General features: G+C 48.6%; 8 non-coding genes across 8 annotated transcripts; 4 read left to right on the top strand and 4 right to left on the bottom strand.

Moving 5' to 3' along the window:
• Positions 1 to 4,193: 4,193 nt before the first annotated feature.
• On the bottom strand, positions 4,194 to 4,267 carry TRNAI-AAU. The gene has a single exon. It is a non-coding gene; the product is annotated as a tRNA-Ile (tRNA).
• A 2,073-nt stretch (positions 4,268 to 6,340) lies between these two features.
• Positions 6,341 to 6,414, top strand: TRNAT-AGU. The gene has a single exon. It is a non-coding gene; the product is annotated as a tRNA-Thr (tRNA).
• A 2,887-nt stretch (positions 6,415 to 9,301) lies between these two features.
• On the top strand, positions 9,302 to 9,374 carry TRNAV-AAC. Its single transcript has one exon. It is a non-coding gene; the product is annotated as a tRNA-Val (tRNA).
• Positions 9,375 to 10,947: 1,573 nt separating this feature from the next.
• On the top strand, positions 10,948 to 11,029 carry TRNAS-CGA. Its single transcript has one exon. It is a non-coding gene; the product is annotated as a tRNA-Ser (tRNA).
• An 807-nt stretch (positions 11,030 to 11,836) lies between these two features.
• Positions 11,837 to 11,909, top strand: TRNAR-ACG. Its single transcript has one exon. It is a non-coding gene; the product is annotated as a tRNA-Arg (tRNA).
• A 1,434-nt stretch (positions 11,910 to 13,343) lies between these two features.
• On the bottom strand, positions 13,344 to 13,417 carry TRNAI-AAU. Its single transcript has one exon. It is a non-coding gene; the product is annotated as a tRNA-Ile (tRNA).
• Positions 13,418 to 15,816: 2,399 nt separating this feature from the next.
• Positions 15,817 to 15,889, bottom strand: TRNAF-GAA. The gene has a single exon. It is a non-coding gene; the product is annotated as a tRNA-Phe (tRNA).
• Positions 15,890 to 26,106: 10,217 nt separating this feature from the next.
• Positions 26,107 to 26,200, bottom strand: TRNAI-UAU. Its single transcript has 2 exons — positions 26,163 to 26,200; positions 26,107 to 26,142 (listed from the first exon to the last, which is right to left on the bottom strand). It is a non-coding gene; the product is annotated as a tRNA-Ile (tRNA).
• Between the last annotated feature and the right edge of the window lie 865 nt (positions 26,201 to 27,065).

Consider the following 27,065-nt stretch of genomic DNA (forward strand, 5'->3'; position numbering starts at 1 on the left):
TTTTAAGAATGCACACAGCAGAAAACCAGTCTCTCACCTCAATGAAGAGAAGGAAAATAATCTTTCCTTCTGCCCTGAGTTCTCGATGTGGGCCCCTATAATGTAAAGACAATTAACAACGCACTTTATTTAACATTTATGTGACACGGGAGGCCTCACAGGGAATGTCCCAAAGTTAGAGTTGCACACGCTTGCACGGAATTGGACAAAGAGCAGTAAAATTAAGAAAATGTGATGGGGCAAGGTGGCAGGGGCTAGGGAGTTAACTGGGTGAAGTGACCAGAAGATAAGGGTGAATTTAACAAGGTTTGTTTGTACGGATTTCCCTCAGCCTCCACTTTCTATCCTTGAGAATCAGAATGTTACTCTTCTCCTGGTAAAAGGAATCAAGATAATCACCAATCGAGATAATATTTTAAAGCAATATTTAAAGACATCTTTCACAGGAGAATGTTATCTCCTACTTTTAAGAATAAGAAGAAAGGCTGGAGTGTTTTTCTTGCATCTGCTGCTTTTCAAAAGCGTTTCGCTCAAAATGACCATTGCGCCCCAGGGGCATGTTTCGGGCTGGCATTGTGTGCCACCCTTCACCAGCTTCTTCCTTATTTCCTAATGCCAAAGCCCATAGATCAGCCAACCTACCTCACAAAAGGAAAATTTTCAGCTGGACCACCTGAAGCTAGAGATCGAGCAGAGACTGGAATGGGCAGGGCAGGCCAGAGACCCAGACCCTTTCCCTCACCAGCCACACTGGTCATCTGGCTCTACGGTACGGCCTATTCACTTGGTTTCATGGCCTTTGAGTTGCTGTGCTGATGGAGGGGAAGAATTTCCTCTACCCTTCAAGTTTCTTCTAGCTGGTCTAAGAATTAAGTTTACATGAGACAGATCAACAGGAGGAGAAACCCCAAAGTTTAATTACGTACATATGGGGGCCCAGTAATGAGCAAAATTAAAAGCTTCCTTCCACAAGGAAATAATGCAAATCAAATGTCAATGATAAACAAGAGACGCTTGACTACAATAATGCACCTGAGCTAGAAAAAAAGTTAACATGAAAAGTTTTTTTAAAAGAACCCAGGAAATAGGAATGGACAAAACTTTGTGCGAGCAAACGGGGAAGTCGGATCTGAGATGAAACAACCAGTGATTCTTAGGACAGGTAGAGAAGAACATAAGTTGAATTTGGAAGTGAATGCGGTTGAAGGTGAGCAGAATATCACACCCCAAAACATGTCATTTGAACATACTGGTTATTTGTAACTAAACGTGTTTGAGCAACAATTCATGCACGAACAACACTCTGACCCTCCTTTGTCCTGCCAAGAGCAGGAGCGAAGTCTCCCATGTGAAGGGTCCCCTCCCTGTACCAGAAAGGTAGAGGACATCCTTAGCACTAGAGATGACGATCCGGGGTCTACAAGATTCTGTTTGAGAAGCCTGTACAAATAAACCTTGTCACTTCTCCACCGTTAATTATCCCAAGTCCAAACCCCTTTGTGCTGTCAGTTCTTCACAAATTGATTGTTTATTTGCCTACACGGTAGGAAAGCTTCCTGCTTTGGTCACATTTTTGAGTTTCCTTTCTTTACGGGGTTCTCACATGTATAAAATTAAACTTATCTTCCTCCTGTGGAGCAGTCTTATCTCAATTTAATTACTAGACCAGCCAAAGAACCTAGATGGGAAGGAGGCAAAAATTTTTCTGATCCTGCACAGTGTTATAGCAATAAAAGGGACCAGCAGTTTTGGGTTGATCCCAGAGTTGCTACAGTATACTTCAGCCCCAGTCTTTCAGTATCTTACAGTTTAAAATAACAGTTGTAACTAAAATCTTATATAACAGTTACTATGTATCAAGCACTATTTATGTGTTTTAAATGAGTTAACATATTGAAACATAACAACAAACCTATGAGGTGGATATTATAATCATGCTCATTTTACAGATAAAAAACTGAGTCAGCATTCTGATCAGATAGCTCTACAGAACTTCCTCTTAACGAAGTCACTATGCTGTTTCTCAAAGGCACGTTTGTCATTTTGTCAGCGGATGATCGTATTCCAAGGAATCGTCCTATTCAAATAACCAAGCTCACAGCATCTCGAATCGTACCTTAGAATATTAATTGCTCCAATTTTAAATTAATATTATCTCATCATTGATACTGAATATGAACTGTGGACTTGAAAACTCCCGTCTAGATAAGAAACTCTGAGCGTATGTCAGCCATGTACCCTGCACTATTGGCATGGGGATTCTCTCTGGGAATTTCACTTTAATTACTTAGTAGGTTACTTCCTTTTATTTAGTTACCCAATAAGGAAAAGAAGTATAACGAGTGTAAACATCCTACAGATTGATGATTCTTTTTTCTCTCTCTCTTTGTTTTTTTCTAAATTTTGTTGTTGTTTGTTTTACATTATATAAGTACATAGAGGGGCTCATTGAGAAAATGTGGCTAAGCAAAAAGAAAAAACTAAACATGGTTCACAACTCCACCATCTAAAGGGAATGACTATTTAGCACATTTAATAATGTCCTGAGGCATGTGTGTGAAACATTCTTATTGATTCTTTAGTTTTAAAGTTTTAAAAAACGTATATGTCACACTTACAGAAACAAAAAAAAAAAAAAGCAAAAGTAATACAAAGAACTCCTATGTACTCTTCATCCAATTTCAACAATTGGGAACACATTTTCCACGTTTGCCCCTTGTCTTACGTTACCCATTTCCCCCCAAACCACATGAGAGTTAGTCGCAGGACAGTTTTAAAGAGATCATAGTCATGCACACACAGTCTTTCGGACTCCAGTCTGTCACTTCATATTTCCTTCACATCTTTTCATGAAGGACAACACAGTGCCATACTGAAGAGTGAAAGATCGATACACGTTTGTCAAAATTGTAATTTTGTTCGATAAGTGAGCAGCTTAGGAGTGCCTATTCAAGTCTCTAAATGTGATATGGCTTGAGAAAGAAAGCGCTTTGTTCACATTAGAGAAAATTAAGGATATCATTTCCACTACCTCCTTCCCTGTGTTGGAAAACCCGACACTTTGTATGATGTTGGGAAATTTCTCGATTCAACTCCTGGCTGGCAGGACCAACTCATTTGAAAATAAGCTTTAATTTTGGGGGGCGCCTGGGTGGCGCAGTCGGTTAAGCGTCCGACTTCAGCCAGGTCAGGATCTCGCGGTCCGTGAGTTCGAGCCCCGCGTCGGGCTCTGGGCTGATGGCTGGGAGCCTGGAGCCTGTTTCCGATTCTGTGTCCCCCTCTCTCTCTGCCCCTCCCCCGTTCATGCTCTGTCTCTCTCTGTCCCAAAAATAAATAAACGTTGAAAAAAAAATTTAAAAAAAAAAAAAAAGAAAAGAAGCTTTAATTTTTGACTGCGTACAAAGTGGAGAGTGCAATTAGAAATACTCAAGATATACTAAGAGAAAAGTGCAAGGGCAAACAATGGGTAAATGATTATGAATCTTTTGCGGGCAAAAGAAGAAAAAATAATAATAAATACAAATATTTATTTGTATATATGTATATATGAAAACCAATAAGGATAAATGAGAAGTTAAGAACAGAGTTGACCTACAGAAGGCGACGGTGAGAAGTGGGCTAAGGAAGAATACCGCTGAAAGGGAAACGTTTGCATTTATCTTTTTAAAGTTTCTTTCTTCAAAACCATCAATGTATGTATCATTAACGCAAAAACAGAAACCTCAAATAACGTTTCAAGCTATGTAACCCTTTCATGTCAGAATAAGTGTGAGAGTGTAGGAAACAAAGATCTTTGTCAATCCTTACTATTAAAGTTTTGGAAGATTTTTCTCATTTTGTAGTCCTTTTTGTCTTTTAGACTGAACCGGGGAATGCAGAATGACCCACGGTGAGTGGTAGGAAGGGCGATTCCACAACTGGTTTTCAGAGGAAACAAATAATTCAGGTTTTTCTCCTTCCGGAAGAGTTTCGTCACAGGAAAACTAAGCCCTCTGCTCTGTCGCCCCCGCTAGTGTGCGAGAGCGCTGGGGGGCCGAGACAGGTGCAGGGCACCGGCAAGCTGGGGGCGGGGACTGTGCCCACCTTGGGGGCCAGCACCGCAGCAAAGAAGTTCGGAGACTCGCTCACCCAGCAAAGCCCGCTCCCAGAGGGTGTGCAGGCCCGCGGGTACCCTCCACGTGTAGCGCAAAAGTTGGCCCGTACGGGGATCGAACCCGCGACCTTGGCGTTATTAGCACCACGCTCTAACCAACTGAGCTAACCGGCCAGGACACGCAAGGGCTTTTTCCCACGGTAAACGGCACTCAAACAGCATTGCTTCCTCGAGGCTAATCTCGGGGAGAAGAGAGGATCGCTCCCATTCCTCGCGTCCTTCCCGTCTGGAGGGGCCGAGGGGGGGAGAAGGGAGGGGGAAAGCTCCATATTCGGCCTCAAGGGATCGGGCTTCTTCCGGGAAAACCCGAGAAGATTCAGGCCAACGTCAGGGAGCGGGATCCAGGCGCCTCGGCGCTCCCGGGGACCGTCGAGACAGGCCGGCTCCGCCCGGACCCTGGGGACGCCGCACCTCGGACCCCGCGCAGCGCCGCGCCGAGTCCGCCCCTCAGTGCCGCCGAGCTGGAGCTGCAGTGTGGCTCCCGGACGCGTGGTGGCGCCCGAGAGCGGGGCTGGGGTCTGCGGGGCTGCTGACCCACCGGGACCCGGAGCGCGACCCGAGCTCCCGAACCCAGCCGGAGGGAAGGGGGAGGCGGGGCGCGTCCTGGGCCCGGGAGCAGCGCCGGGACTGAAACCGGAGGAGGAGCCGAGGCCCCCGTCGGGCGACTCCGGAGGAAGGAGGGAAACCTCGGAGCAGGCGCGCCCTTCCCAGCACGGCCTGATGCACCTGCCGGGACGCGCCCACGCGGGAGGGGCCGGCAGGGGGCGCGGGGCGCGGAGTCCTGCCATCCTCCGCTCTCTGCCAGGTCCCGCTTCCCCCTGGCTTCCCACCACGGCGCTTTCTAAGCCAGGGGTACTAATATTTTCCGAAGTTCACCGGTCTGTGCACATTCTCAAAGCCTTCTTTCCCCCCCATTTATAAGTACCTGTGAGCACGTGTATGTATTATATGGGCTTCTCTCGGATATGCACTGTAGTATGTAAGGTGTTTAGGACTTGATATGCGCTATTTCTCCCTAGAAATGAGAACCATATCCTTTGACCAGCTAACTTTACCTTTTATTTCCTAACTTTCCATTTCAAGTATTTGCGTTTAATATCATACATATAAATCATTCTTCTGGCCATTTAGCACTCCTTTGGCAACTGTGTATACCGTTTGAAGCAACTAGCGGGTATCTTCATACTTTTTGTTGTTATTCTGTGGTGGGAATTCTGAAAGTTTGTAGAGTAGAAGATTAATATCATTATCATTCTTGTTTTCCCGGGGCACTTGCTAGGGTAAATGATTTCTGAAAGTCTGGACCCCATTCAGACTTCACTTTGACCTCTAGAGACCAAAGTATGCGTCAGTCATTACTTGCCTTTTGTCAAGGGTCAGTTCCCTGGGAAACGCTCTGAGTTCATGGGGAACGCTCTCAGAATCAGTAAATACGAGAGGGTGAGGGAAGTGGGATTGGGAAGAGGCAGAAGCTGAGCTGCGTGTAGTTTAACAGAGGCCTCAAGCTGATGTCTCAGGGGGATTTGAGCTCGGAATGGCGCTTCAGGAATGTCCTGCGTTGAGGCGGAGGAGGGTGGGGGGAAGACTTGTACTCTAACATCACCCAGTCTTGGATGTGAGCACCCCTCGAAGGTGGGTGTAACTTTGAGCAAGGTGCCTCTTCTGTGGAGGAAGTTCCCAGAGACCAACCCAGCCGTGAGTGAACCGTGGGCGGTCAACATCTGTGAGTGGAGAAAGGAGTGCCACCATTTTGGAGGGCCATCTGACAGGCGCAAACAAATCCTCACCGTTCTTTCAGAGCCATGTGTCAGACACGTGCTAATCTTTGACCAGCGACCTCTCCTTTTCCACACTAATAGTGGAGAGAGCAGGTGTGGTTAAGAGAAAAGGATGATTAGTAGAAAGTCAAGTCATTTTTCCTTTAGGGTTCAACAAAGGTCTGTGTCCCCAACAGACTTCAGTGGGTCTAGTGGTGTCCACCTTGAAACAACGATCCAAAAAGAGACAATCATTTCGATCCAGGCCCTCTGTTCATCCTTCCAAGAGAACATTCTTCTTTGGTTTTGACTGAGACATGTCTGTTCTTTCATTTCTGAAACGTCTGGTGAACTAGTTACTAAGTTCATTACAGTTGAGGCGTGTGAAATCATACTGAAATAATATGTAACTTAGGGGCCCACTGTACCTGGCTCCGTGGCTTAGCTGGTTAAAGCGCCTGTCTAGTAAACAGGAGATCCTGGGTTCGAATCCCAGCGGGGCCTGTACCTCAGCTTTCTTTCTGGCTTTTGTGATTTAACCTCCCGTGTTTTCTCCGGGTGGGTAGGTACCAACTTGAAATTACCTGGGGAATACTCACGCCTTTGAGACGCATATCCTGTACATCGTAAGAGTAATTTAAAGACTCAGAATATCTGTTCTAGGGGTGATATATCAGGGAAAGGCAAGGAGCCTCACCTAGCCTAGCTGAGGTTTGCCCCTCTGCCCTGCCATTTGAGATCAAGTGACAGAGATTCAACCACTGTGAAAACACCCTTTCAGATATTCTTTGTATTACTAAGAAATTACTGATGACTAAGAAAGGATTGATTACTTTCTTGTTGATTTTTGAGCATCAGGAAATGCAAAGGTGTTAGAAGACTAATATCTTATTAAAACTCCTTAAAGTGGATTTGAATCTAATGGACTCCATAAGAGTTGAGTTTAATGTTCTTCTCTGTGTTGGTATTGTTTAATGCTGACTCTGTGTCTACAATTCCACATAAACAGCACATCAAACTTAGGAGTGTCAAACACTCTCAGATGGTTAAGTTTTAAGTTCTTGAGCCTTGTACCTACACCATGATTACACCTGGAAAAAATCTCAAGCACCTTGGCGCTTTCCAGGGCCGATGTCCCCAGCGCTGACCCATTGCAGAATCTCTGGAGTTGATCCTTCATCCTTTAGAATTTCTTCATCAACTCTAAGCATCTTGGCGGCCTGCCTGGAGCTGATCTCCCCAAATATCCACATCCAAAACAGATCTCGCCCAAGCTTGAAACTCATTATTTCCATCTGCACTTAGATTTCACATAGGCACTATTAGCACAGTACACCCTAAACTCAACTGACGTCAATCCCATTGGAAACCTGTGGTTAAAATTAACCTCGATTCCTCCCACTGCCTTTCCCACCATGAAGTCACCACAAAGTCTTGTTGATTGTGCCTTCAACACGCGTAAGATGTCCTTGCCATCTGTCCTTCTATTGGTCCCTCTTTGGGTCTTCAACATCTCTTAGCTGTCCCTGTCTTCCAGATTGGCCATCGAAAGCCATTCTCGACACACCAAAGTCTCTGTCTTAAAATACAAGACACCACTTCCTTCTTAAAATTTCCCAATTTTAACCCTCTCTTCTTTTTCTAATATATGCATGTAAACCTGTATATTTTCCACTAAGTATTGTTCTAGTTGCTTTTAGTTAGAATTACCTTCTGGTTTCCATTATACCTTGACTTTGACTTGTGGCTTATATAGAAGAGTCATGCTGAAGTTTCACTATATCTGGGCATTTTCTACTTTTTTGTTACTGACTTCCTATTTAATTCTGTTGTCAGAAAATATCTGAAGGTTTATTTTAGTCCTTCAAAAATTTGGGGGACTTGTTCGATGGCCCTGTTTTGGTGAATTTTTCAGGTGCACCTGAAAATAATGTGTATTCTGCAAGAGTTAGGCGTAGTGTCTTAAAAGTGCTAATGAGGTTAAATTGCTAAGTTACTAGCCATGGCCTAAATCTTCTATATCCTACTTATTTCCCCTTTTCTTTCAGCTTCTCACCAGCTACTCCAAGGGGTCTTTTAAATCACCAACCATAGTCGTGGTTGTTCTATTTCTTATTTTAATTTTCTCAGTTTCGCTTCATCCAAGAATTAATAAGTGTCCTTGGTGAATTGATCATTTAATTGTTGTTGAATGTTTCTCTTTAACCTTGGTCTTGCTTTTTACCTTCAGGTCTACTCTGTCTGATATTCATATGGCCACACGAGCTTTCTAATGCCTAGTGATTTCAAGGTAAGCTTTCCTCGTCACTCTACCTTCAACCTGTCATCATTAGTCATCTTGCGCGTCTCTTGTAAGCAGGGAACAGTTGGCTCCGGTTTTTCCTGTTTTGCTATTCTGCCAGCCGATCTCTGCCACTTAATTACGTGTTTATCCCACTTACATGATATGAAGTTATTTATATTTGGATTTAAGTCCATCGTCAAGTTATTTTTTGTCCATTTGTCCCCCCTTTTTATGTTCCTCTTTTTCTGTGTTTCTTTGAATAGTTATTATTCCATTTAACCTTTGTTTAACCTAAAATGTATTATCTTTTCTCTCCACCTCCTTTTTAAGATTTTTTAAATCTTTGGTTTCCAAGCATTTCAATATAATTTAGGTGGTTATGATTTCCCTTATGATTATCCTGGCTGTCATTTGCTGGGCTTCATGAATCAATGAGGTGGTGTGACTTTTATTTTTTTCATTGAGCTGTATCCTTCAGATTAGTGCATTTTAATAGTGTAAAGTACACCTTGATTTTTTTTTTTTTAAGGAAATCTTCACTGATGACATCTACACTCCAAGAATTAAAGCTTAGGCTCCAACCTGTCTCATCACGTTCAGATTAAATTATACCTTCCCCTCTGTGGAAGGCACACACCTCATCGTCTCTGGTCTGGCCCACATATTCCCATTTCATCTCATTTCTTTCCATGCCCTCCTTCAAATCCTTGGACATCCACCGACCTGCCTCGTGACCTTTCCCCCCCCCCGCCCCGCCTCCATCCCCGCCCACCCACCATTCCCCGCCTCCCAAGATCATGCCCACTCCACTCAGTTCCCAATGACGAGACCCCCCTTTCTGACGTCTGTGCATCATGCTTCATAGTCTTTTCATCTATGAAGTCTCAGATTAAGGGTCATTTTCTGTAGAAAGCCTTCATGGGCACTGGGGTAGTTTCCAATTTTTTTGGCTAAACAGGCTTCTCTGAACGTTATGGTAGATACATTTGGTGAACGCATTTCTCCTGGGATTGGACATTGTTAATTTTGTAAAGGGGAAATTCCCCTACGAAAAAGACCTGGGGGCATCAAGAAATATTTACTTTTACTGAGCTCTCCCATCACGGGGTTTCCGTAGTGTAGTGGTTATCACGTTCGCCTAACACGCGAAAGGTCCCCGGTTCGAAACCGGGCGGAAACAGCCGCTGGCCCTGGTTTTGCTCTTGAGCCTACATCCTTTTAGACGTGAACCTGCACTTCCTTTCTGGGGTCTCAGACTTAAAAACACACGCGAACATTTGCTACGCCCAGATACGTCAGTTTAGTATAAGGATGATCTTGAGCTGAGGGCAACTGAGAAAAAGCAAACAGGAAGAGCCCTCTGTCCTCCTGTGTGCCTGAAACAGGACATAAGTGTCCCTTGGTGAAGGTTCCCCCCACCCCCCACGTCCTGCCAGAGAGAGAACCACCCCGATGACTGGAGGTAGGAAGTCAGCGCCAAGAGGAGCCTGAGGAAATAAACCGCGAACCAACCCCGTCTTCCATTCTTTCCCCGCTGTTTTCCTTCCCACAACTGTTGCCCCTTGGAGCCCACGCTCCCCTTTTCTGGGTCTGCCCGCTTCCCTACAATGTATCACCCTTTGCTAAAATGGCATAAAAGCTTTCCAGTCTAACTGCTTCTTCGGGTTCTCACTTCTTTTACGTGAAGCCTTCACGCCTGTAAAATTAAAATAAGAAAAAAAAAAACAACAACAACATCAACAAACTTTGTAAACCTTTTCTCCGGTTCGTCTGTCTTTTGTCAGTTGCGTTCGTAGGCCCCAGCCCCCAGCCTAAGAGAAGAGAGGGAACGTTCTTCTTCCCTACATATGGAAATTGTGAACATCGGGGCCTTGGGAATTTGAAGAAAATACACGCATATCCAAAAGGATGTGAAGGGATAAGCGTGTAATGGGGAGCCAGGAGTACTCACATTTCAACACACGGTCCCATGGTCCCATGAACTAACTCACATGGTCCCACCCAAAATAAATAAGTTACACAGTGTGTTACAGTGATTATGAGTGACATGGGGGAAAACAAAGCAGAGAATGAGGAGAAGCACTGGAAAGAGGGGAGGTGAAAGTTTCAGGTGTGAGTTTCAGGTGTGATTTGAGGAAACACCTGCAGTAGGTAAGGGGCTGGGACCGGGCAGGGCAAAGCACGGGACAGCGAGGAGCCTGATGCTTACAGCGAAGAACGAGGCTGACAGCGACTGCAGCCGGGTGAGCAGGGGCGCAGGGTGACACCCGAGGTCTTCGGGGGCCCGGAAACCCAGGTGGGGACTTGGGCGCTTACTCCGATGAAAGGAGGGGACGCCACTGAGTTGTGAGCACAGCGGGGCCATCAAGTGGAGTGTGGAGTGTTGGGTGAGGGCTGGAAAGGCCGGATGCGGGACCCGTTCGGAGATGCTTGCAGCACATTCCGCGTTAGACGTGCAGGCGCTGTGCACCAGGCTGCTAGCAGCTGGGTGGTGACAGCATTTTCGGATCTAGATGCTTCTGAGGGCAGAGGGAAAGAGAATTCCCGCACCTGTGTGGAATGAAAGAATAATTGAAGTCAAGCGTGTTGCCAAGATTTTTGCCTAAATATCTGAAAAGTTGAAAGAGCCATGAAGTTGAAGAAGGTTTTGAGGGGACCCTCCGGCATCAGCCACCCCTATCTCTTCCGCCACGCCGCCCGGTCAACGACAGACACTTGTCTTCAGTCCAGCGAGTGCGGCCTTCTCCACGGGGGCTGTGATGGCCGAGTGGTTAAGGCGTTGGACTCGAAATCCAATGGGGTCTCCCCGCGCAGGTTCAAATCCTGCTCACAGCGTCGCAGCTTTTTGGTGAGGGTCCCAACCGGCCCCCTCCCTTCGGCCACGGTCCCGATTCATAACCCTGAATGTTTGAGGTGCCTGGGCCACCAGCCCGGTCTGACTTCCACCCTCCCCTTCCCTGGTCCGGGCGCCCGAGAACCTCCAGATTTCCGCGTCTCCACCGTCCACGCCGAGATCCGGCCTTGGAGAGCTCAAAAACGCCGGCTGCCTGATCGTGAGGCTGTGAAATCTGACGAACGCCTGCTCACGCTGGCAACTATTCTGCCTCCCTCGAAGAGCCAAGTACAATTTAAGCCAATTTTGCGTTTGTTAGTAAATGAGTTCCTGGTTTCCGAGTTTCTCCGTCAAATGCGAATCTTCAAATGTATACTTCCACTGAATTCTCGCCTCCTTGTTGCATCTGGTGTTTCTTGCAGTTTGTGGGCGACGTCTGCGGGCGGGGCGGTGAGGAAGAGCCCCAAAGCCGGGCACCAGGATAAGCTGGAGTGAAGACAGAGTCCAGAGGGAACGTGAACCCTGCGTCCGTGGAGGTTTGTTCAAGCAAAAGCCAAACCAAAACGAAGCAAAGCAAACAGCCCCGAAGCACCAAACAAGCGTCCCATGGGGACCGTCAGAGAAGTGCAGGTCGCCCTCTGTCTTCAATGAAAACATTTTATGTAAATGTGTTGTGCAAGCAAGTCATAAAATCAATTATGCTTTCCCAGAATTGGTACAGATTTTGTTCCTGGTCAACCACTTCCTCGTCTGGTGTGAATTGTGTAAAGTAACGAAAATACTAACACTGAGGCCACCCGAGCAGGCGCGGGCCAGTGGCGCAATGGATAACGCGTCTGACTACGGATCAGAAGATTCTAGGTTCGACTCCTGGCTGGCTCGTCGGGCTCACTTTTTTCTCTTCACGCTCTCTAGGTACCTATAAAAAAAAGAAAAAGAAAAAAGAAAGATTGAAACAATCCTCAAAGTCCTCCGAACACGTTTTCCTGGAACATGATCCTTCACCCTCGCGATGCTATCCCACATCGGCTGTGGGTTGGGTCTGAAAGAGACGCATCAGAAGCATCGAAGGAACGATCCTCTAAGCTTTTTCTTCCTTCATCTCTTGAACTTGAGACAGGAGATTGGCCGAAAAAGACCGTTAGAAGGAAGGTTTTAAAGTCAAAGAAGCTCTAAAAAATAAAAGCTGTTCTTCCAGTATCTTCTCCACCCACGTTTTTCCCCCTGGGAAGGGTCCTCACCCCAGAGGTCTCTCCTGCGAGCTGCTTCCTCCCACGGCTACCAGCCAAGAAAGGGAACCCCTCCCGGGGAACCCCTCAAGGAAGGTTGGGCTGTGGGGACACGGGTGCGAGCGGCTCTTTGCCTCAGTGGGGCCCCTTAGAGCTTGGCCCTGACGGCCGGCCGCAGTCGCCACTCCTCCCCGACATGTCCCCACGTGCCCGGCCAGGCCGTCGTGGGGACAGACGCCGCTGCCCCCGAGGGACAAAGAGCCGACAGGAATCCCTTCTTTTACAAAAGTAAACAGCGGGAGAAGATGAGGAAGACCTGGGAGGTGGCAGCTCCCGGGGGTGGGGGTGGGGTGGGGAGGGGGCTCTCAACAGACCTGCCTCCGCCCTGTGCGTCGGGGCCCAGCATAGAGGCTGGGGGGGAATCACTGCCAAGTGGGGGAAATTCTTCAAACCAGCCCAGAAGATCATCCTCCTACGTGGACCGACTTCCCAATGTGTAGCTTGTCTCCTCGCTCGGCCTGGCAGGTGAATTGCGGTCAGCGCGTGCGCCTTGGCGGGCGGGGACGGAACCGAAGAAAGCGGGTGCGCAGCCCCGCCGGGTGCGGGCGGGTGCAGGGGCGGGGACCGAGCCGGAGAAAGCGGGTGCAGCCTCGCCGGGGGCCCGCAGGTGCAGGGGCGGAGACCCGACCGGAGCAAAGCCCGTGTGTCGCTGCCCCAGCCCACCGAGCCACCGCCAGCCTCCGCCTGCCTCCTTTTCTCTCTAGCAGCTTCTCTTACGCGCCCGGATAATACCGTCTCCTGGAGTTTCACCGAAAACCGAGCAGGCACATTGCTACAACTGTCCTTGACGCCCCCCTTTCCTAAAACACAGCCGCCTCGTTCCACACCACTCCCTCGGGTTGCTTCGGGAAACTTCGCAGCGGGTGTGGTTACTTTTAATTAAGAACAAGCGAAGCGAAGCGAAAGTACGTAACCTTGTTGGGAAGAGGAAGGTCCGAACTTCTGATTCTGATTAGCAGCGATTTGGGGTCCGACTAGTGAGTTGGCCAAGTCCACGCGGCGGGAAGGCCAAAAAGGTCACACTGCGTGGCCCGTACGGGGATCGAACCCGCGACCTTGGCGTTATTAGCACCACGCTCTAACCAACTGAGCTAACCGGCCACCCGACGGGGGGCGCTTTCTAAAAGAATAAGTTCATCTACTGTTTTGCTTGCCCAAAACTGAGGGGAATTTCTTCTTTTTCTTCTCTCGCTTCTAAGGACCATTTTGAACCGTATCCATAGCCTGTAATGAGAAGTCTACACTCTCAGTTCTTCGGATTTGGACTAGGAAATCCACGGAGAGACTTGTGCAGACGCTGGGTCCAGCCTATTTGTGGAGAGAGCACCGGGACGGGATTTTCGGCTGTGGTGAAGGGAGTGTCCCCTTTTTAGAGGCGAGTCGGTAGCTCCGGATCACACGTCGCAAACTTCTCTCCCAGGACTTGTACCTTAGTGACGCGTCCAGTTCGGGTCGGTTCCAGGCAAGGAAACGCAGACGAGCGCGAGGCAGGAAAGGCGCTGTGCCCCGGGGTCTCTGAAGCCCCGCAGACACCTGCCCCGGCGTCATGAGCCGGGACGGCGGCCCCCAGCAGCACGGGTCACCACCGTGAGTCGTCCTGCTTGGGGGCGGGAGAGCAGGGCCGCGGAGGTTTGCAGAGGGCGAGGGGCAGGCGGCGCCCGGCTGTTAATTCTCCGCCGACGGCACCTGCTGGGTGTCCCTCGGGTCGCGGCGTGCGAGCGGGGGGACCCCCGGAGTCAGCCAGCTGCGCGCTGGGCGTCCCGCGAGCCTCCTGGCCGGTCCCCCGAAGACAGGTTGAAGGTGTTCCCGGCGTGAGTTACTCCCCACGTATTTGTCGAACTTTCGTGCTGAGAATACTTTTCCGAGAATACTTTTATTTAGAGCTAAGAGAATCAACAGGTGATGACGACTGTTGGGTTCAAAGCCGACGCTGGCGCAGGACAGAAGCACGCGCCTCCAGGGTCCGCTCTGGAAGTGTCCAGGGTCGACGGATAGAGACTGGGGGCCCAGGCCTTCCGAGTCCCCGAGGTGGCCTCCGCGGTCTGCGTCCTCGTCGTCGCGGGGAGCCGCGCGCCCCACCGCGACCTGACCCCGGGGTCCGCACGGCAGCCGCGCCCCCCGACCGCGTCCCGGGCTCCGGGCTCGGCAGGCAAAGCCGCCGCGACGCACGTCGCCGGTTTCCGGGCCTTGAAACGCCGAAGGGATTACCCTGGACTCCTTCCTCCGGGAAGAACGGAGTTTCCAGGGCGGCCCGGCCCCCTGACTTTTCCGACCCCGCCCTAGGGTCTCCGGGACCACCGCGGGCCCCGCACTCGCTCCCCTGCAGACCCAGCCCCTCCCAGCTAGGGAAACCTAGGGTGTGGGTCAGCTGTCCTCACCCCACCTCAGTCACCTGCCCACGTGGACCGAAGGTCCCACGCCCACAACTGTATTTTTCCGTGTCTGCTTGTAAGTGAAATATTGCGTGTGAACGTAGCGATTCCGGATCAGAAGAGGGGCTCGTGAAAAGACCCGTCCTTTAACATGATGGTATAGAACGAATCCATCGATCCTAGACTCTACCCTCAGATCGTCCTCGGAGACCACCAGAGCGTTCGCCTGCTTCCTTTCCCCCCCCCCAAAATATCCTACCCCTAGTCAAGCGTTCCTTTAACGTCCCCACCTACACCCTCGGCCATATGTTGTAGCGTGTGCAGCAAATGTCTTGTAAGAGAATTTCACACGATGCGCGTTATGTTCCAGATTAGATTCCGTTAAGAATCCAGCACTGTCTTGGGAAAAATGATAGATCAATGTTCACAATTCCTGTGATATTTTATAGCATATGTATAGTCACGTATAATCTTAATAAATACTAGTGAAATTCAGTTCATGTCGGGGGGGGGAGAGGGGAAAGTGGGTGATGGGCATGGAGGAGGGCACTTGTTGGGATGAGCACTGGGCGTTGTACGGAAGCCAATTTGACAATAAATTATATTTAAAAAAATAAACCGAGGTTCTTTAAAAATAAATAAAATTCAATTTATGTTTAAACTATCATTCTCGCCTTTCTGCACAGTAAAATGACGCACTAGGACTGTCCCTAGAGCTGAAAACCAAAATGCTGTATAAAGTAAGCAAACCTTCTTACGGGATTCAAAGTGCTGACCGTGTAAGGACCCTAAGTGAAAGCAGAAACAGAGGTAATTTAGTGAAGAACTCAAAGTGCTCATGCCCTGATTCTTATAGATGCATTTAATAACACCCCAGTGCTCTGAAAAAGGCACTGAGCTCTCCTTACCTGAAGGAACTGGAGGAATTTAGTGTATAGATGTAGAACTGCGTTTTGCCAGAGTTTACAAAAGCCCTTTCCAATAAAGTAAGGGTGAATGTATGCAGTTCCTTTCCACATAAATGGTGCTGTGGACTGAACTTAATTTGAGGGTGACTGACATTTGCTATGGGTTCACGGTTTCCGAGGCCCATCAGTAATAGGAAAGTCAACATTTGCAAAAGAGACCTGCCGAGACCCGGGATCGAACCAGGGACCTTTAGATCTTCAGTCTAACGCTCTCCCAACTGAGCTATCTCGGCGAGCCCTGAGAGTGTTTCTTGTCAATTACTCCTTAAATAAGCTTTTCTGAACAGCCTATTTGCTTTTTAGGATGATCTGTTTCAGGAAAGTAAGTAAATTTTTTGTGTTGTTTTCTGAAAATGTAACTCAAAAATAATCTTCTGAAAATGTTACATTTTGCCCATTTCAAAACTAATCCTATGGACATAGAAATCAGACCCGGGGGGAGGGTCACTATATTGTACACCTGAAACTAATACAATACTGTATGTTAACTATACAAAAAAAAAAAGTTAAACAAATTTACACACTGTGTGAACATATTCAAGGTTTCCTGAGTATTGTAGGAAGAACAAAAAAAAAAGGTGATAAAGAAAATTTTGTACAGGGTTTCTAATGTATGAATTAGATAGCCGTGGAGTGTAGGGATTCAAAGCTTCCTGCTGGAAGAATTCAAGAAAACACCATTTGGGGTAATTTCTAGTTTGGACCCCCCAAATTTTTTTATTCTTTCAGTTGTTTTTATTCCTTTCCCCTTTCATTTTATGAAAGTATAAATTACATAGCATAAAGTATGCAAATCTTAAGTGCACAGCTTGAGATTTTTACACACCCTGTGTAAGCACCTGAGCACTGTCAGACTCCCTCTCATTTGCTGTCCTCCCAAAGTCAGCCCCTGGTCCGGGCTCTCACTGTATGTGCTGTCCTTTACTGTGTCTTCATACACATTAAAACAAATTGAATCTGCATTCTTATGTCCGGTTTCTCTCACTCAATATTGTCTTTGAGATTCATCTGTGTTTTTATCTGTGACGACAGTTTGTTCTTTTACATCAACTTCCATTTGGTTACACCACAACTCACTGGTTCATTCTAATGCTGATGATGGCATTTGGTTTCCAGTTCTAGGCTACAAAAGCCACTGAACCATCTTGTGCATGGTTTCAGGTGAACATGAGCACTCATTCATCATATAAATAGATACATACACAGATAGATACATAGATAGATACAAAGGTATATGGATAGATACATAGATAAATACCTAGATACATAAATACACAGATAGAATATGAAATTGCTGGGTCACAGGATATATGTATGTTTAACTTTATTAGATGTTGCTAAACAGTTTTCCAAAATGCACGTAGTAAGTGTATACACTCTTAACCGCGATGTGTGAGGTTTCTGGTTACTTCATAGACTAGCCAGTACTGGATATTGTCAGCCATTCTAATTTTGGCTATTCAGGCCAGGATGTCGTGCAGTTTCTTTGTGATTTTCACTTGTATTTTTTTTTTTGATGACTAATGATATTAACTATTAACAGAGGGGAGAATAAGATATTTTTGGTGTTTCTCTGTATTGTTTAAAATAGTTACACTATGGGGGTATCTGTTATTTGGATAACTGAAAAAAATAATAATTTAGCATACCCTGTATCAAAAATTATACGAGCAACTTGCAGTCAACAAACCCCACCTCCTATATAATGCAAAACATCATCATAGTATTTAAGGGCGGACAAGCCCAAACACAAGTCTTCCCTCTTTTGCCCAAACCTGCTGGTAAGACCAAACACAGACCCTTCCCCTGTCACTCCTCGCCAACTCCTTGTCCTTTGTGACATGAGTGATTGACTAAGATGAGAACTGTTTGTCCCTCTGTCGCCCCACCCCCACCCCCGTTCAATGATTCGAGAAAGACTCACGGGACTCAGCATATAGGTGTCCTCATAGCTATGATTTATCACAGCAAAAGTCAGCAAAGGAAAAAGGCACCAGGCGCAAAGTCTGGGGGATACCAGGGGCGGGTCACAGAGGACAGGCTTAATTCCCACAGCCGAAAATTGTGACAAGACACGGAAAATGTCCACCAGGGAAGTTCGTCAGAGACCCGGTGCCCAAATACTTGGGGGTGGGGGGAGACTGCCTAGCGTATATCGAAACTGCAGACCCAGGAAGAAGGCAGGTGTTCGGCAGAACTGTATGCTTTGCATGAACAGCTCAGGCACAGTGAGGCGCTCCCGCCATTTGGGAAACGGTCGGAATCTCTTAAAATCTAAGTTCCCAGATGCCAGCCACAGGCCCATCCTGCAAGCAGGCCCTTCTAAGGACAGCAGCCCCAGGCCTGCTGGGTGAACTCCGTACAATCCCCTTGAAAGTAGCCAGACACACAACTGAACACTTCCCACTCATCTGATTGAAACTTCCCCAATTGCTAAACGATTCCACACAACCTCATGTGGACGCTGTGTATATTCCCTATAACAGTCTAAGGCAAACCACCCTGCAGAGAACGCCACGATCCCGCATTCTGGGGCACTCTCCCGATCACGAGGGCCTAAAGAAAGTCGGTGTCCTCATCTCTCTGGCTTTTGTCTTTGGCCGTTTGGTGTCCTGGGTCACACGGGAGTAAAAGCCCACCTGGGACACCCGTCTCATCCCCCCAGACGCTCAGGGCTCCCAGCCTGCTGTCGTCCTTTCCTGACGGTGGCTCTGGGATCGATCCCAGTGAGACCACCTGCTGATACAGGTGCTCCAGACATTCGTCTGGGGCAGCTCGGTAAGGATCTAATTTTGCTTCTTTGTTTAACAGTTATTTTGCTCTGGCTTTTCACCTTGATATTATGGGTAACTCTAAATGCACCCCAAGCCCCCTTCAAAAGCTCCCGCCATTACATGCTTTGGCACAACGGTGACAATTCAGTTCATTTCCTCCCCCAAATGGCAGAATTTAACTCCTACAACTATCTGTTTTTAGTATGCCCTTGATTATGTAAGATAACAAAGTCTTTCCACCTTTGACACAGCTACTGTTATTTATAATGACATTACCTTCTATGTTGACTTTTTAAAATAGGCTATTCTTCAGAGCATTTCTAGGTTTACAAAAAAAATTGTGCAGAAAGTTCAGGGAGTTCCCAGATTCCCTATTCCCCCAAATTCAGAGTTTCTTCTCTTAGTAGCATCTTGCATTAGTATGATACATTTATTACAATGGATAAATCAAGAGTGATACATTGTTGGCAGCCGAGGTCCATAGTTTCCTAGGATTTACTCTTTGTGTTGTACAGGCCCATACCTTTTGAAACATGCAGGGTTTCAATGTCGCAGCCACTGCGATGTAGGCGTTAGGCTGCTCTTGACCTTCTGATGACATATCGCAAGAAGGGTCGTCTGCCTCCAGACCTCAGCTGACCGCGGGCAGCGGAAACTGTCAAAAGTGGAACCACGTGTACGGAGGGATTACCGCACAGACAGTCCCCATTTATGATGGTTCCGTTTACGTTGGTGCAAGAGCCATACACATTCAGGAGGAAGCGGACTTTGGATTTCGATCTTTTTCTAGGCTGTGACGTGGGTGGGGTCCTCTCTCTTGATGCTGGGAAGCATCACGACCATTCTGACCCCGTTCTGCTGGTCACTTTCAGCACAGCATTGAGTGAATTACATGAGACATTCAACACTTTAGTATAAAATAAGCTGGGTGTTAGATGATTTTGCCCAACTGTAGGCTGATGGGAGCATTCTGAACACATTTGAGGCGAGCGAAACTGATGTCCTGTAGGAAGTGCGTTAAATGCATTTGTAACTTATATTTTCCATTTATGATGGGTTTAGCAGGACGTAACCTCACTGCAAGTCAAGGACATCCGTATTTGTAAACATTTTCCATTCATTTCCCTTGTTCTTTGTTTTGTTAGTTGTCTCCCGCTCCGTTTCCACTTTCTGGGGCTTCCTTGAGCATTGGCTGTGATTCCACCTTCTGTGATTCTCACGGACTGTGATCAGTGACCGTGATTCCCTCTGCCGCTCTCCTTCCTCTCCAGGTTTTGGGTTACCAGGTCGCCCTGTGACCTCAATATCCTGATACACCTAGGGAGAATTATTGATTTTCAGCTTTTCTCTTGTGGTGAGGATCAGAGTGATGGCTCCCAAACTGTTTACACGTTGGAGCAAAAACTGAAAGTCCCCTGTGTTTACCTTTAAGATCTTATTGTCACTTGGTTAAATAGGTAGCCAAGTATTAACTTGCGAACCTATTTAATTAGGTGTTACTACCTGGAAACTTTTGACATTTTTTTCTCCTCGCTTCAACTCCTGACGCAGTTTGCCCCTAACACTGACTGAGATTTCCCAGAGGGCTCCTAGAGAATCAGCCACGATTTGCTCCTTAATATTGTAAAAAGAGGGTGTTAGAAATAATTAAGCTTATTCCCTATGTTACTATTGATCCGTTTCATGGGAAGCACTGTCAGATCGGGGGAGGTTTCTACCTGACTCCTCTACCTGGAGTTGGTCAAACAGCAAAGTGTGAGGGCACAGTCCCTAGGCTTCTCTCACTTCTGACACGTATTTGCAAGTTTTCGTTCTGCAAAACACCCTTGGGCTCGATAATTTGCTAAAAGGGGTCCCGGAGCTCATCAGAGCTATTATACTCATTGGTTACAGTGTATTAAAGGGAGAGGACACAAATTAAAATCAGCCAAAAGGAGACACACATCCAGCAGACCCCGGCAGAGTTCCAAATGAAATTGCTGTCATCCTCAGGATAAGCGATAGTTCTGCATCGACGTGTGACAATGCACAGAGTATTTATTGTTAGCTCAGGAAATTCACCTGAGTTTCTGTGCCCAGAGTTTTTATCGGGCTTCACTGTACAGGCATAAGTGATCGATTATGCATGTGCTTGAACTCACTCTCCAGGCTGCCTGAGAGCATGACCTAAAGCCCCCACCCTAGATCACATGGTTGGTCTTTCTGACATAGCTGTGGTATGTGGCCAGACCCATCCTAAAACATATATACAGTAAAACCTGGGATTGCAAGTATCTTGTTCTGCAAACGTTTCACAAGACAAGCAAACGTTTCTGATAAATTTTCACTTGATACATGAGCGATGTCTTACAAAACGAGTCGTACGTGACGCCGAACGTCAGGTGATCACAACTGAGCCAATGGTTTTGAAATTCGCTTGAATATACAAATACACATTGGATATATTTGCAATGAAGTGCTTTAGATCACGAGCATGTTTCTGAAACGAATTAGGCTCACAGACCAAGGTTTCACTGCTACTATTAGGTATGACATAGATTAGCTTCCAATATCTGAAGCAAAGGACAGACCTCTCTGGCCATTTTCACTACCTGGGAAGGGGTAGGGTCCTCTCCACATGTTCACCTCGAATGGTATCTGGCAAAGAAGAGAATGTGAGTCACTCTAGTTTTTGAAGAAACTGACAACATTGGTAAAACAAAGAAAATTGTCAACTTTTCATGTTTATGGGCCCTGCTTCTGGGCTTCCGGGGAAGCCACGCTTTAACATTTACCAAGGTCAAAATGACTCAGCAAAACCTCAAAGCAGGGGCTCTATTTCTGCCTTGCACACACACGGTACATCTGCTTTATTTAAAAAAATAATGATAACCAAAAAGGAGCATTCCTAACATAAAGATAAGAAAAGTTTCAAAACCTCCCTGGTTCCTGTAGGATTAAAGTCACACGGCGTTGCACATACTAAAAATGTAAGATAAAGTCTAACTTTCTAGAGTGTTCTTCATCATGATGATTTGTAACATAAAAATTTTTTTTAATGTTTATTTATTTTTGAGAGAGAGAGACAGAGCATGAGTAGGGGAGGGTCAGAGAGAGAGGGAGACACAGAATCTGAAGCGGGCCCCAGGCTCTGAGCTGTCAGCACAGAACCTGACAGGGCTTGAATCCATGAACCACGAGACCCTGACCTGAGCCAAAGTCTGGCGCTTAACTGAATGAGGCACCCAGGCGCCCCCATAACTTTTTAAAATGTAAAAAACATATATAACTGCACCAAATGTTCCTTCCTAAGAGCTCTCTCTTCTTTGCAAGGTTTGTGTATCCCAGGCACCTGAACTAACTTGCGCTCAAATGAAACTCTTTTCCTTTCTCTTTAAAGATTTTTAAAAAGCTTATTCAATTTGCGTCCACAACATAAAGCAACAGCCTGTGCTCGGGGACCTGGGGGCTGGGAGATAGAACCAGGGAGGACCTTGATACTCACGAATATTCAGAGCCAAGGAAATGTGTTATCTAGGCAAAATAAATAAATAAATAAAAATTCACAAAATTGTTACATGAACCATAACTTGGATGTGACAGAAGACGCAAGAGTGGGCCATATTTAAGTTATGGATAAAATCACTTACGGGGCTTTTTAAGGATATGGATCTTTTCAGTTTGCAGCAGAAATAGAAATGGAAACTGGGGAGAAATAAGCAAATAGTAAAGAGACCCACAGGTCAAAATTGTGAGAAAGTTTCTTGTCCAACTATTTAAAATTCTATCACTCCATAAATAGTCACAAAATTTTACTGGACACAATGAAGAGGGAAATTTTTGAAGTAGGATATTTGGCTGTTTCCTCTTCTTCTTCTTCTTCTCCTCCTCCTCCTCCTCCCCCGCCTTCTTTTTAATGTTAGAGAGAGTGCACACAGGCTGGGGAAAGGGGCAGAGGGAGAGAGAGAATCTTAAGCAGCCTCCACGCCCAGTGCCCAGTGTGGAACCCGACATGGGGCCCAACACGGGCTGGATCCCACGACCCAGGATCATGACCTGAGCCCAAATGAAGAGTCGGACACTCAATCGACTGAGCCACCCAGGCGCCCCATGTGGCCTTTTCTGATGGCACACGAGGTCTCACGGTGGCTACAACAAACTCATTACCAGTTCTATTTCTCAGCCAAGCGTGTAAATCAATCCTCATTTGGTGGAAGTGTGTGTCAACTCTAGAAAAACCTCGAGTTATAGTGTTTAAAATATCTGATATTTTCACCTGGAACAGCCAACAGAAACCCTTTTTTTGTTTTCCTTCTCATCATTCCCATCCAAACCACCTTACTTTTTCCTCCTTCCTTTTTTATCTTCCTTTTCTCTTCAAAGTTCTGCATTCTTCTCCTGTACCATTTTGAGACTCTATAGATGTTTTTGAGCATTTTGAGCACTTTTGAGCAAAAAGTCCTGGTAATTGCCCTTAATAAGCAAACTCGTAGGAAAGACGGCTGTGTGTGTAAACACGTCGTTTTTACCATGAGATAAATGTGAATTTAACAGTACAAATTATCTATTAGGAAGAGGGAAGAAACCATCAGGTCTGCGTCCGGGCCACGAAGAAGGAGCAGGAATCTGGCACGCGGACCAGATGAAGAGAATCTCGTAGGCAGAGAAAGGACTCAAACAGGCCGTGGTCACCGCTGCTTTTTTTTTTTTTTTTTTTACCTGAGCTGGCACATCCCTGCTCTGACCTTTGACTCCACATTCTTCAGTGAAAGACACTGCAAGACAAAACAAAACTCCCTTGTTAATATTGTTCATTTCTCAGTGTCTGCGTTTTAACGTTTATCTTGCTGAAATAAATAAATTACATCAATAAAACAAAATAAAGTCTCACCATAAGGGGTTAAGGGGGGAGACAGAGGGGGCAAAGGTGCAGAGCCCTCTGAGACACCACAGGTGCAGAAAGCTTACCTAGGGGGACACCCTACTCAGAGTCAGGAGTTGAGCGGGTGCTAAAGAAATCAGAGCAGCTAAAATACAGTCCTTGTCCCCCCAGGAGCTAATGATCCACGGAGTGAGGGAGGGAAGCAAAGAGGAGCCTGAGCTAATCCACCCGGGGCCCGGCAGAGCAGGGGAGGCTCGCAGGGCAGTGCACCGCGGACACCGGGGAGGTACGGGAGCGTGGTCGCCAGCAGACACATGGATGCAAAGGAAGAGAAAAGAGCCAGGGCACAGCGAGGGTACTTATCAAGGCACAGCGGTCTGCGGGAGCACGGACTATGAACAGGGGAATAGACAGAGACGTTAGGAGGTAAGGTGGAATCAAGAAGACCGCCTAACAGACAAGTACGAGGAATCAGACGTGAGTCTCGGCCACAGACACCAGCACAGCACGATGCCAAGTAGAAGAGGTCGCACCGAAACCCCACAAGTTGTATGATCTCACTTACACGAAGTTCTAGAAAAGGCAACCAGATGGCAGTGGACAGCAGGTGAGTGGCGGCCGGGGGGGCGTGCCGGGGAAGTAGGCTACCCCAGGGAAGGAGGAGATGCTGGGGGAAGGCGCTGCTCCCCGTCGACGGTGGCGGAGTTTACCCGAGACACGATCATCCTGCTGGGCAAAGGCCTCCGTGAAGATGTCCACACCACCACCCCCAGATCCTGGGAACGTGCTGCCTCACACGGCAAACGGAATTTTGCAGATGTGCCTCAATTCAGGATCTTAAAATAGGGAGATTATCCTGGCTTATCCAAGGGCTCCAATACAATCATAAGGGTCCTTAAAAGATGGAAGAGGAGAAACATTAGAGTCGGGAAAGGAGAGGTGACCACAGAAGCAGCGATCAGGGTCGTTCCGTGGCTGGCCCTGGAGATAAGGCGCCGGCGGGCTCTAGAAGGCCGGAGGCCGAGCAGGCAAGAAGAAGGATGCTCCCCCACAACTTCCAGGAGGTCCCAGCCTGGCCAGCAGCCTGATCTCAGGGCAGTGAGAGCCACCGAGGACTCGCGGCCTGAGGAGCTGCAACGCAATGATCCTGCGCTCTTTTAAGCCACCAAGTTGGTGAGAATCTCACGAAAAAGGAGGTGCTAGAAAACCGCATGGCTGTCTTCTGTTTCGAACAACCCGCGGCAGCGCTCTAAAATCAAGCCTCGGAAGCCAGGGACAGCCCAGCCTCGGACAGCACGCAGGAAAGCCCTGGGGACGCTGCTCTGTGCCTCTCGGATTCTGCTTCCCCACCGTCTCCTCGAACATCCTTCGGCCTCGGTCCTAACTGGTACCGTATAAAACATCACGTCACGTATCAGCTTTTCAAAAATTATCGAAGAGGCTCTTCTGTGGAAAAGTACACGGCAGTGAGCTTCCGGGGACATCCCACAGCTAGGCCGCGTGTTTGTTCTCCCCTGGGCCTGGGCAGGACTTCCGCGGGGGAGACCTGAGACTTGCTTCCTTGCTTCCTTCAGGCCTCTGCCTACAGGCCACTGGCTTAGCGAGCCTTCTGGTCACAACCCTACACCATACAGCACTCCCAGCGCATACTCTGGTGCCTCCTGTCCCTTGTGGCCTGTCTTTGTTTTTCTCCAGGAAACACTCCGCCACTCTGTCTACTTGGATGTTTATTTTTAATTGGTCACTGCGGATTCCTCCCTCCTAGAACTCAGAGCACAGAGGCTTCATCTTTTTACTTCAGTGGGTAACCTCAGCACGGACCCAGTAAAACCGCAGGCATTCCATATTTGTTAAATGACCGCCTTTGAGGTAAAGAGCCCAGGAGAGGGAGTGGGTTTAAGGTTGATAATTTTCCCACGTGTCGATGTTACAGACCCGACGGGGTTAAGGTCAGAACAGCGCAGAGGTCAGCAGGATGCTGGGCTCTGCGTTCAAACGAGAGGGCTGGCTGGGTGCGACAGAAAGGGTAGACCTCGGTTCTTACGGAGAGGCTGTAATCAAGGGAACGAATGCCACACAGAGAATGCGTATATCCTTAGCCGAGAGGAAAGCGGAGGACGGAACTGTAGGGAATGTCGTATTTAAGGAACAGAAGAGGAGGAGGCCCTGAGACAGAATAAATCCAGGAGAGCCTGGACAAAGAAACAGGCAACCTTGAATCATTTATTTCAGACACAGCGTCAGAATGACAGCAGCTCTGCAAACAGGCCTTGTCTGTTTATTTTCTGATGAAATTAGGAAGAAGGACGCACCCAGCCACCTGTGCCCGGTGCCTCACTGCCGGAGGCCGGCCTAGGCGACTCAAATCCCGCGAAGACTTCACAGGTGGAATCCGGCCACCAGACGGCGCCCTGCGGCTTCAGAACTAAGATGCGGGAGCGCCCCCCCTGCCCCCATCCGCACCCCCGGAGCTGACAGCGGACAGCACGCCCCGGCGCTCCGCTCCCCCGCCCACTTCCCAAAGAGCTGCGGAATCCTTTAAGGAAAGGAGCGGGGAAAGGATGGGGCCTCCTCCGCCGATATGCAATGGCTGTGAGGTCCCCTGACCCGGGAGAGGCGCCTCTGCCCGGACAAATTCAATTTGCCTCCTTCTGGTGTGCGGTTTCGTCCCGTTCGAAAACCACCAAATGCCCTCCATATCCGCGGTCTCGCCACGGAAAAGAACACAGGCTCCCTCCAGCGCTTTGTCCGGAGGAGGAGGAGGGGGAAACGCACCCGAAGAAAAGGAGTGTGAAACCGCAAAGGGAAGAAAACATGCTCCAGGTGAGGCTCGAACTCACAACCTCGGCATCACCCGCACATATACTGCTGTATAAGTACCGCGCGCTAACCGATTGCGCCACTGGAGCATGCTTTCCCCGCACCGCCAGCGCGCGCTCTACAGAGCCTGGGGCCGGCGCGCGCGCACGCGGACGCGCGGGGACCCGCCCGCACCCGCCGCCCCGCTGCGAGCCGACGCACGCCGCCGTCCCGACGCCTGCCCCTCCCCCGCGGGACGGGCGCGCGCTCCGCCCTCCCGGCTCCGCCCCCTCCCCCCCCCACCTCCCCCGCGGGGCGGGGCGGGGCCGGTGTCCGCGGGCGGGAGCCGTGGGGCCGCCCCGCCCGCAGCTCCGAGGGGCTCCCGCCGCGCCCGGGGCGCCGACGAGCCGAGTCCCGGCCCCGGCTCCGCGCGCCCCCTGGAGTCCGCGCCCGCCGGCTCCTCGAGAGCCCGGGTCCCAGCCCGCCGCTCCGGCGGCTCCCGCGGGAACCGCTGGAGTCGAGACCCCTCCCCGCTGGTGCTGCGCGTCACGGCGGCCAAGGCCCGGTCCACACACCCCCACCCCATCCCTCCACCCCCCTCCTCCACCACCCTTCCTTCACACTCCCACCCGCATCCTCACCCTGCGCCTCCCCCCCACCCGCCCAACCCCCCCACCTCCACACCCCCAAACCCCTCCACCTCCCCACCCCCCTCTCCTCCACCCCCCTCCACCCCCCCATACCCCCTTCTACCCCCCACCTCCCTCTCCTCCACCCCACTCTACTCCACTCCCCACCCGCATTCCTCCACCCCCACCCCCCCCTCCTCCACCCCGCTCGGTCTTGCAGGTTCCTGGCTGTTTGCCTCGTGATGTCATGCCCACCCACAACCCTCGTCCCCTCCATGTGGCCTTTAATCGTAAAAGCCCCTTGTGTGCATTGGTCGGCTGGCTTATTCGTTTGATTTGGGCCCGC

Source organism: Lynx canadensis, chromosome B2, assembly GCF_007474595.2.
Source record: "Lynx canadensis isolate LIC74 chromosome B2, mLynCan4.pri.v2, whole genome shotgun sequence".
NCBI lineage: Eukaryota > Metazoa > Chordata > Mammalia > Carnivora > Felidae > Lynx > Lynx canadensis.